Below are 11,034 nucleotides of genomic sequence, written 5' to 3'. Positions count from 1 at the left end.
AGCATCCCGTCTCCCTTAAAGTCTAAGTCGCCTTGCTCTATACTTTGATGTGTTAATATTAACCAAATCCATTTAACTCTTCCCCAGTCATTACACAGTGCTTTTGAAATCCCTCCTGCAAAATCGCCCCCTCTAAGCCTCCATCTGATCTCTTCCCTTTGCATCCTTCATCAGACTAATCCACATCAGGAGGCTAACATCAGTTCTCAAACAAGGAGGCACACGGAAAGTTTATCATATCAACACCTCCTTCGCTCACTCTCTCACCGTTACGCTCCCTTCAATCCTTTAATCACAGTTAGCAGCAGGCTTGTCATAGGCTTGCCAATCCATAGGTTTCATAATCCCTCTCGCTCCTCCCTCCAAGCATACCTAAGCTCCCTTCCCTTTAATTCTCTTTTAGTTATCCTCCACTCTGTTTCCTACTACTCGCCACAGGAAGAACAGTATACATCAACTACAACAGTCACTATAATCTCGGACTTCAACAGAACAACACACAGCAAAGGCAGCAAAAGGAACACTCCAGGTAACAGAAGTCACAGGAATATCAACAGCAAAAGGAACAACAAACATTTCAAAAATTCAGAGAAGGAAGTGAATAAGATGGAATTCAATCCAATAGAAAAAGCTGCAAGGAATGACGGATGTGCAACATGTAAGGCAAATAAATTTATGATCAGCAGATTCCAAGATGCTCTGCAAGACATTAAGTTGGAAATGAAAATGGAGTTTAGTTATCAAAAGAGAAGCATGGAAAGCCAGAAAGTGGAGATATTGGCACTCAAGAACAAATGCATGCACTTAGAGGAAGCAGTGGCATATATCAAATCCACCACCATGAGCCAAGAAGGAGAAAACTTTGTCCATCAAGGCAAGAAGCAATAGTCCTCCCAGGAACAGTGAGTGCATAAACCATGAAAAACAACAAGCAACAAAATTTTATGTAAATTTATATTACTTGCAGACCAGTATGTAAGGCAGTACACCAGGATAGATATAGGAATTTATAGAATTTTGGATTTTAAGCATAGGAGTAGGGATTGCGTTCCCAATACACTCTTACTGCTTGAATATTATTATCACCGAATGTAATAGGAGCATGCTCCATCTTATCTTTTTTGGTAATATAACCACTATCTGAACTTGTCAAAAAAAAAAATATTGTTTAGTTTCATTAGGTCTGTAAGTACCAATATTTGAACAATATTTATATTTTTTCTTCGAGAGAAGAACTCCAGATCTAACAATGCAAGAGCATCCACAAGAATGCCAACTTACATAGATATATGAATTACATGATAAGATATATATATATATATATATATATATATATATATATATATATATATATATATCCTTTTTGACACTTTGATTCAAATGGGATCCTGTTCATAACTTATTTTTCTCCTCCATTACCTTCTTCTTAGAGTTAGTTTTTTTAGGTTGCATGACAAATGATTCAATGTTGCACCATTTTCATTCCTTTTCTTATCATTATCATGCTTGTCTCTACTCAAATATTTGCATGCTTTTAGTATTGAATTTTACTAAAAGATCGTTTGGTTTTCTACATTCTTGTCATTTGAGCCGTTTCATCCCTTTTGATATCGTTATCATGTCTGCCTCTGCTCACATATTTTCATGCTTTTAGTATTGAATTTTCCCAAAAGATTGTTTGGGTTTCTATATTCTTGTCATCTAAGAAGACCCATCTATTTATTGTTCAATGTAATGCTTTATAAACTTCTACATTGCTTATTTTATTTGGGGCTATCCTTGAATTCTCATTTGGGTTCTTTGGCAACTTAGAGACCTAATGTCAATACCATTGTTATTCCTATAACTAACACTCTTCAGACATGAAGGAAGCTCTAGAAGTAATTTCAACTATAAAAAGTGTCACATGGTTCCTTGTTTGACTAAGATGTTGATCTGGTTTGTCTATCACACGTTGATTTTTGGACTTATTTTTGTTCAAGAAATTTTTTAATGAAATGTTTATTTTCAATCATAGAAGAAATGAATGCCTCTCGTTTGAGAATTAGAATATGTAGTTGTCAGTTCAATTTAAAGTTTATCTCCACGAGTTCTGTTCTTTTTCATCTGTAACTATCCATACTAGCCAATACTCTTCATTATGGTTGTGTCATATATATATATATATATATATATATATATATATATATATATATATATATATATCAAGAAAATAAAACTGTAAGAAAACTGAAATAAAAAATGAGAGAAATGAAAATAAAACTATAAGAAGAATATGTTGTAATTGAAATAACTAACCTGAATATACTATCAAATGTTCTGTAATGGTTTGTCTCCATGGCTGGTGAGTAGTTTGAATGTTAAACATGCAACTTAAGTAGTGGTTGAACTTCTATTATAGTTTTTTGCACTTGAATTTAATTGGTGGAAAGAATAGACTTGGATTGCAATGGCTTCATTTTGAATGTGTGATCTGGATTGATTTGGATGTGATCCAATGGCTGGGAATTTTTTTTTTGTTGATCCATGTGATTTGATCTATTTTAATGGGAAATAGAATGGGCTGGGTGTCATTTATTGATGTTATTAGGTTGGGTGTCATTTATTGAAAACAATGGGTTTAAATGCTGAGCAACACAACAATTATCGCTAACATACATTCACTTTTATTATGTTCAGGTATGGATATTAATTTGGGATACATAGCTTCAGTTCTGATGAGTGGGGGTTGAAGTGACTGCTACTTTGTACTTCTGGAATAGACCATTTTGGAAGGATTTATGGTTTTATCTGTTTTCTAGTTGGGTCAATATGATTTGTACTCTTAAGTATTAAGATACTATTTATGGACAAATGTGGATCCACTCAATGTTTTGAGAAATTTTGGACATAAATTAAAACATATTTGCACTTAATGTTATTTATTTTTGTTTAAATACTGGTTGCACATTTCTCAATTTCTGGTGGTTTGGTGGGACCAGTACTATATCACTTACTGGTCCGTACACAACATTAGACATCTCTCCCCTATTTTTACGCCGTAAGGAATTTCCATGTGAAATGAACTCCCATCCATGTCACATTGTCTCATCGTGGGCCATTAGATCGATTGTTAAACGATGAAAAAATATTCAGTGATTGGATCACTAGTGAAGAATGTTTTAGGCAGTTGAGAATATTAAGCTTGGAAGGATCCTCCTGCCAGTGCCTTTAAGATTTTTTCAGGCCTTAATATAGTTGTACTTCCATGAATTTGAAATGGTTAAGATATTAATGCCTAATTCTAGACGGTTAAGCCATTAATGCCTGATTCTAAGTGCACGATAAGCCTCCTATAGGATGGTGAAATTTTGTCTACATCATTCAGTCCATTATTAGTAGCACACTCCATCTCACCTCATTCGAACTTGCCCAAGAACCATTGTGCAACAAACTCCCCTATGATATACATGGTCAGAGAAGTCATTCAAACTTGCCCAATAAACTCTCTACAACAGAGTTTCCTATGACATACAGGGTTAGAGCAGCCATCGAAGAGAAAAGGAGGAGGAGGTGGAGGAGGGATTTGCATACCTTCCAGAAACCTGCAACATTTTCCAGCCTCCCGACCACTGGGATGTTCAACGTCTTTCTCATAATGCTTTCCATTGATCAATTTCCAAGGCTACTGATTATTAACACAAATAGTAATTAATATTTGTAACTCTACGTGTAGGAAGTTGATGTCAGTATACTCTGTAATGTATATTTATTTCTTATTGAAACAATTCTCGTCCTCACCATAGCAACTAATGAATCTAATTCATGCGTTAATAGTGTGTGTGAAGTACAAGTTGTTAGCACACATAAATTAGATTACACAATAAACATGTTCGACTATGTAAAATATCTTCAATTTTTATGCAAATTTCCCGTGTTTTCTCCATTGTGTGAGCAAAAGAGAATAGGCATACGCACTAACAAGGTACCATTTAAAATGTTTAAATGAAACCCTTACGTTTTGCCCATCCAGATACACATTTTTCATCTCCCACCATCCCTTTCTGTTTATGGAGTCTGGGTCTCTAAAAACAGGATCATTCCTCTCATATCTACTATACAGAGAGCTTTCCTCTGGAACAATTTTGTACTATATATATTCCAGTTCCAATTTCATCGCTGGCTAAATAAGTAGTAGCAACCTAGTCTGTACCCAAAGGCACTATTTGTATAAACACAGAATCAGGCTTCATCTACAAAAAGTGTGTCATGGCAGCGTTGTTGACACCTAGCATAACATTGCATGAATTAAAAGCTCAGAACAACTTTGCCATCGTTATAGCTCATTTGGGATTTAACACTTCCACTTGGAAACCTATTTTCTGAGCTAATCTCATTATTTCTTTCTAGTTCAGCATCACTCTTGATTTCTTCCTAGATATTATTACCAATTTGGGCTTTAATCCATGAAGAGGAACATTAGAGGTTTCATTAATCAAATTTGGCAATCTATTGGGAGCATACGTCTTGATGAGAAGTGACTGAATGCCTCTAATTGTCTTACCTTCCTTCATGAGCGATGGATCCACACTCAACTCACCATGGGCTCTCTTATCCTTCCTGAAATAAAAAACATGGTACTTTCTCAGCTGCTTCACACAATCTTGGTATTTCATCATCCACCACTCATGGTATTCGAGAATGATGAAAACAAATTCCCCTTGCAAATGTTGTGAAGTTAAATAGAGAGGCAATAAACCATCGTTGAACTCATGGTAAACATTTCCTATGTATCCTCTAGTGGAGAAAAACCAGTGCAGGCATCGAGTGCTGTGCTTGGCAGGAATTTCATAGTTGTTCGTGCCCATTCTCATCGGTCGAACTCACTATTTTAAGAGGGACATCGTTAATTGTGCTCATGATACTTCTCACCCATTTGCATGTATATGGCCTGATTTTCTCCTCTCTAGTAATTTGATTATTATAAGAGTAAAGGATAACAGAGGAATATTGAGAGTGGGTACGCACATCCCCTCTCAGATAACATATGTATGTGCGAACGTGTGAATGATCGTAGCACAAAATCTATCTCGTATTTCCCAAAGTTTTATTTCCTTCTCCTACAACTCACAAAATCAAAGTGCAATCAATATGCCCAAATCAGTTCATCATCATATTTAACTTTCCTCTGCAGTCATCTCAGGTAGTAAATGGGTAGTCAGTTAGTTTTACGTCGACAAGTGCAGATCATCCCACACTGTTGGGTTGTGTTTTCAATTTTTGCATGAAGACTCTTTTTAAGTGCGCGACGACTAGAAAATATAGATACTTGTAATATCCCTAACCCAGAATATTCCTCAAACCCCAGAAAAACCTCCAACCAAATATGTGCAAATGATATAATAACCCAAAAGTGATAAAATAACAGTGGAACAACATATAATAATGTAAACCGGAAATATAAGCAGATACACAAGAAATGCAGCGAGAAATGCTAAGCCATTTTATTATATTGAGCAATAAATGAGTACAAGAGGTGATTAGACAGATGGCACCTGAACTTGCACAAGGAAAGTGAAGAAATACTCTTAGAATGACAAGAATGGCCTCTCTGCATGGATGCTGCTAGAAAAAAAAATGATGATTTGGGGTTGCTCCCCTCCTCAGAAAAAGTTGAAACTCTGGATTCGGGCCCTACTCAAGAAACCCAGAAAAACCCAAAAAGCTTTCCTGGAATGGCCTCACACTGATCTGCGTCCCAGCTGCTGGAAAATTGTCGTGCTATTGCTGCTACTGGAAATTGAATGAGGATTTGGGGCTGCTCCCCAACTCAGAAAAGGCTGAAACTCTGGAATCAGACTCTACTCAAAAGACCCAGAAAAAGCCAGAAAGCTTTTCTGAAATGGCTGACGCCCGAAAATCACCCCCTTGGGGTTCTATGCAGTTCCTCAAAGACGCTCATGAAACTGCTGCTGAAATGCTGATGAAGCTGCTGTTGAAATGCTGATGAAACTGTTGCTGAAATGTTGATGAAACTACTACTGGAATGCCAATGGAAATACCTTACCCGAGCAGGCACTCGAAGTCGCCCGGTGCTAAGGGTGAGATCTCCGAATGGAGACACTCAATGCACTAAATAGTGTTGTAGACTAGCTAAACAACCAGCGTGCTCTAAGTCAAAATGAGGGAGCTCCTCTCTCCTTTATAGTATTGGCCCTTCTCCAAAACCCTAAAGCCCAAGCCACCTATCCAACTGGACAGTTCCAAGTGTCTGCGTGGGCCCCCATCTCCGCGTGGTCCTTTGGCCTTCCCCCCCTTGACTCCTCTTAAGTCACAACATTGTGCTACCTAGGAAGTGACTTTAATTTAAAGGTGAGTTATGTCCCCCTTCACCTTTTTATTTAAAATTAACTATAATAGGCAAAATAGAGCAAAATCGAATATTCCAATTAGCCATAGCTAATTAGGAATATTACAGTCTCCCCCAGAAAAATTTTGCTTGTCCTCAAGCAACTGAAGTGATGGATGCTGTAACATGTTCCCACTCTCCCAAGTGGCATCCTCATCCGGTAAATTCTTCCACCTCACCAAGAATTCTCCGCTTGTTTGGCTCCACAGCTGCCTCTCCCTGGTATCAATAATAGCCTCTGGCTGTAACACCAAATGCCCCTCATCATCCGTGGGCGGTAGCTCATTTGTCACTGTCACATGTTGCCCCAATGCCTTCTTCAGGCATGATACATGGAAAATGTTATGAATCTTGCTGCCTTGGGGTAGCTCCAACTCATATGCTATCTGTCCAATCTTGCATATCACCCTGTATGGCCCGTAAAAGCGGGGCTTGAGCTTTCTAGCCCCCTTCTTCTTCAGTGACGACTGCCGGTATGGATGTAATCGTAGATAGACCAAGTCTCCTACCTCAAACTGTCTATCCACCCGACCCCTGTCAGCATACAGCTTTTGCTGGTTCTATGCTGTAGCCATGTTATCCTTGAGAGCTCGGAGAATATCCTGACTCTCTTGGATCCAAATCTTGGCTCTCGAAGCCTTGCTAGCACCAAACATCACGTCAGCAAAAGATAAAATATGATATCCATACAAAGCATAGAATGATGACATGCCGATGGACATGTGATGTGTAGTGTTGTAGCAGTACTCCCCCAGATGCAGCCACTTCAGCCATTCCCTTTGCTGCCCATTAACATAGGTATGCAAGTAGCCCTCCAGCCACTTGTTAACTATCTCTGTCTGTCCGTCTGTCTGTGGGTGGTAACTGTTACTCGGTGTCAACTCTGTCCCCACTAGCCGAAAAAGCTCCTGCCAAAACCCGCCCAAGAAACAGCTGTCCCTGTCACTGATGATGGTCTTAGGAAGACCATGTAGCCTGAAAACCTCTCTAAAGAACAGCTCGGCCACCTATGCTGCTGTGTAGTGTGCAGATATGGCAAAGAAATGGGCATACTTCGTCAGTCGGTCAACGATGACAAAGATACAATCCTTGCCCTGTACCATGGGTAACCCTGTGATGAAGTCCATCGGAATGCTCTCCCATTTCCCCTTCGGAATGGGAAGAGGCTGCAATAAACCAGTGGGATGGGTCATCTCCCCCTTGTTCCTCTCACAAATGTCGCACTCCCGGATATGTTGGAGTATGTCCTCCTTAAGGCCCTTCCACGAGAACCTCTCCCTGATGACCCTGTAAGTTTTGGTAAACCCCTGATGTCCTGCCAATGGTGAGTCATGTGACGCTTGAAGTATCTTCTTCTTGAGCTCAGTCAAGAAGATCTGGTCCCTGTAGTAGATGATCTCATTAATCACCCTGCACCTGTCATCCGCCACCTGCCCGTCCAAAATCTGACATGCAAACCTGTCCTTAGAGTACTCTACTAAAAGTCGAGCCCTCCAGTCTATGTCCAAGCTCATAAGAGACAATGTGGCTGGTCTACATGAAAGGGCATTTGCAACCACGTTGTTCTTGCCCTTGACATACTCAATGTCAAAGTCATATGCTTGGATCTTGCTGATCCACTTCTGTTGCCTCTCCTGTAATTTCTTCTGCTCCAAAAAGAACCTGAGGCTGTTGTGATCAGTCCTCACCCCGAACCTGTTACCCACCAGATACTGCTGGTACTTAGCCAATGCATGCATGATGGCCAACATCTCTTGGATAGCCCGCTCAATCTCATCTTGATAGGCCTTGGGGTGCCTATAGGGGGTGGTGATCACTGCCTGGATGCCCTGCTCAAGCTCAATAGTGTGTTCAAACCCCCGATCCGGTGGCTTTCCTGGTGGAATTTCTCCAAACACTATGGCATATCGATCAAGGATGGACTGGATCTCTGGATGTATCGTCTGCCCTGTAGTTCCTACCTATGATGCACGCAGCTCTACTACCCACTCTATGTCTCCCTTTCGGAAGACTGCCTCGATCCGATGAGTCGAAATAGTCTGAGGTGGATATGTGTATTGTCCCCGTATCTTCTCATGCCTCCCTGTCTTCTCATCATCCCACTCCATCTCTAGGGTCTTCTAATCCGTCGTGACCTTCCCTAGAGTAATAAGCCACTGAGCACCCAGTATCATGTTGGTGTTTGGAATATCGACCACGAAAAAGTGGTAAGTCAATGTGTAGGTGCCCATCGTCACTGAAAGCTCTGGAACATAACGCGCACACGTCATGGTCTGATCTCCTGGGACCAATACTAAAAACCCATCGAAGCTCTCTGTCTGTATACCTCTCTGCTCAACCATCTGGGCATCGATGAAGTTGTGGGTCGCCCCACTGTCAACCAAAATTGATACTCTCTGGCCACGTACTGTCCCTCATACGCGTAGTGTCAGATATTTGGGAACTCCTCACAATGTTGCAAGGGCCCCTCCACTGGGTGAAAAATATGCACCACCTACTGGTGGTGGTGGTGGTGGCAAAGGACCCTGTACGACATGGCTATCTCCTGCCTCCACGTCTTCCTTTTCATCCTCCTCTCCACTGCTCTCAGAGAAGACCTCAATAAAATGTGCTTTACCAGCAGCACATCTATGTCCTGGTGCCCATGGCTCCTGACAAGTGAAACATAATCGCTTCTTCTTCAGCTCCCTCTTGGCATCACCATCAAGCTATACTCGTCCTGGATTCCCCTTTGGAGGTGGAATCCTCACATCCTTCCCCTTAGACTTAAAAGTTTGTCTTTGGGGGTAAGGTGTCCGGGTCTTGGGTAAGACATCCTGTAAGTCCCGGGTCGTGCTGATAGCGTCCTGGAGCGTAGCTGGTCTAGTGGATCGGACTAGACCCTGAAGTGGCTCTGCTAACCCCTCAACATACATATAGACCCTTCGTGCCGTGGAGAGGTCTGGCACCATCATGGAGACCCTCAAGAAATATGCAATGTAGGTCTCTGGGCTCCCTGTCTGTTTGAGCCTCATTAGCTCAACGAAATGTTGCTCTGGATCCCTCCGGTCAAATAGATCCATCAGTCTCTTGGTAAACTCGACATATGGCGTCACTGTGGAGTGCCCCAATGTAACCATCCCATGAAACCACCAATCTTGGGCCTTGCCATCCAAATGCAATGTTTCCACCTTGATGGCCTCTGCCTCCGACATTTGGTTAAGCTAGAAATAAATGTCTAGCTTCTCCACCGAAGACTTTGCCGAAATGTTTGATGAGCCATCAAACATAGGCAAGTGGAATCCGCTCGCTGCACGGTGGGTGTCTCCATCATGGTAATGCCGGTACCCTCTGTGATGATCGCCGGGTCTGCTATCCCGCTAGAGCTAAACAAAATTTCTGAATGAGAGGGCTTCCTTGAACTCGTGCCCATAGGCCTGGTACTATGCAAAATAATCACCCATATGCCCTGGCTCTGCCTCCTGCTGGGTTGCGGCCCCCGTGTCTGCTACTAAGAAGGTGGGTATGGTAGAGCGTGTAGGGGCATGTGAGGCCCCCTGTTGCACAGTATCACGCTGCTCTGGCAAGTGATGGGATGCACCTGATCCATCACCAATATGAAAAAATTGTGGGCTCTCCTGCTGTCTGGCTTCTACTGTCGTGAATCTCTGCCCCATCACCTCAATCTGCTTCGACAGATCCTGCACTGATTTGAGGAGCATATCCGCAAATCTCTTCCCGTCCTCGTCTGCCATCTGCTCTGCGTCCACTATTGGCTCTCTCTGTTTTGCATCTACCATAGGTTCCTGTTGTTCTGCGTCTACCATAGGTTCCTATTGTTCTACATCTACCACAGGAACACAATCTCCCTCTCCGTAGATATTCTCCAACCTATGCCCAGTGTCTCTGTATCTCTGACCTCTGTAACAGATATAGAGTTTTTCCCCCGGTGTCATAGATTGCTAGCTCCATAGGCTGAGCCAAATCTATGCTCTGATACCACTGTAATATCCCTAACCCGAAATATTCCTCAAACCCCAGCAAAATCTCCAACCAAATATGTGCAAATGATATAATAACCCAGAAATGATAAAATAACAGTAGAACAACATATAATAACGTAAACCAGAAATATAAGCAGATACACAAGAAATGCAATGAGAAATGCTAAGCCATTTTATTATACTGAGCAATAAATAAGTACAAGAGGTGATTAGATAGATGGCACCTCGACTTGCATAAGGCAAGTGAAGAAATACTCTCAGAATTACAAGAATGGCCTCTCTGCGTGGATCCTGCTGTTGTGCTGCTGCTACTGGTAGAAAACAAATGATGATTTGGGGTTGCTCCCCTCCTCGGAAAAAGCTGAAACTCTGGATTCAGGCCTTACTTAAGAAACCCAGAAAAATCTAGAAAGCTTTCCTGGAATGGACTCACACTGATCTGCGTCCCAGCTGCAAGAAAACTGTCGTGCTATTGCTGCTACTGGAAATCAAATGAGGATTTGGGGCTTCTCCCCTCCTCAGAAAAGGTTGAAACTCTGGAATCAGACTCTACTCAAAAGACCCAGAAAAACCCAGAAAGATTTTCTAAAATGGCTGACCCCCGACAATCACCCCCTTGCGGTTTTGCGCAATTCCTCAAAGACGCTGATGAAAGTACTGCTG

General features: G+C 41.6%; 1 pseudogene; it reads right to left on the bottom strand.

Moving 5' to 3' along the window:
* Positions 1-3,898: 3,898 nt before the first annotated feature.
* Positions 3,899-10,044, bottom strand: LOC149203882 (xylan glycosyltransferase MUCI21 pseudogene; annotated as a pseudogene).
* Between the last annotated feature and the right edge of the window lie 990 nt (positions 10,045-11,034).

The sequence above is a fragment of the Pinus tabuliformis genome, chromosome 2_1 (genome assembly GCF_031772625.1).
Source record: "Pinus tabuliformis cultivar Carrire ecotype Pingquan chromosome 2_1, CPIR1, whole genome shotgun sequence".
Lineage (NCBI taxonomy): Eukaryota > Viridiplantae > Streptophyta > Pinopsida > Pinales > Pinaceae > Pinus > Pinus tabuliformis.
This window is presented reverse-complemented; position numbering and strand designations above follow the sequence as displayed.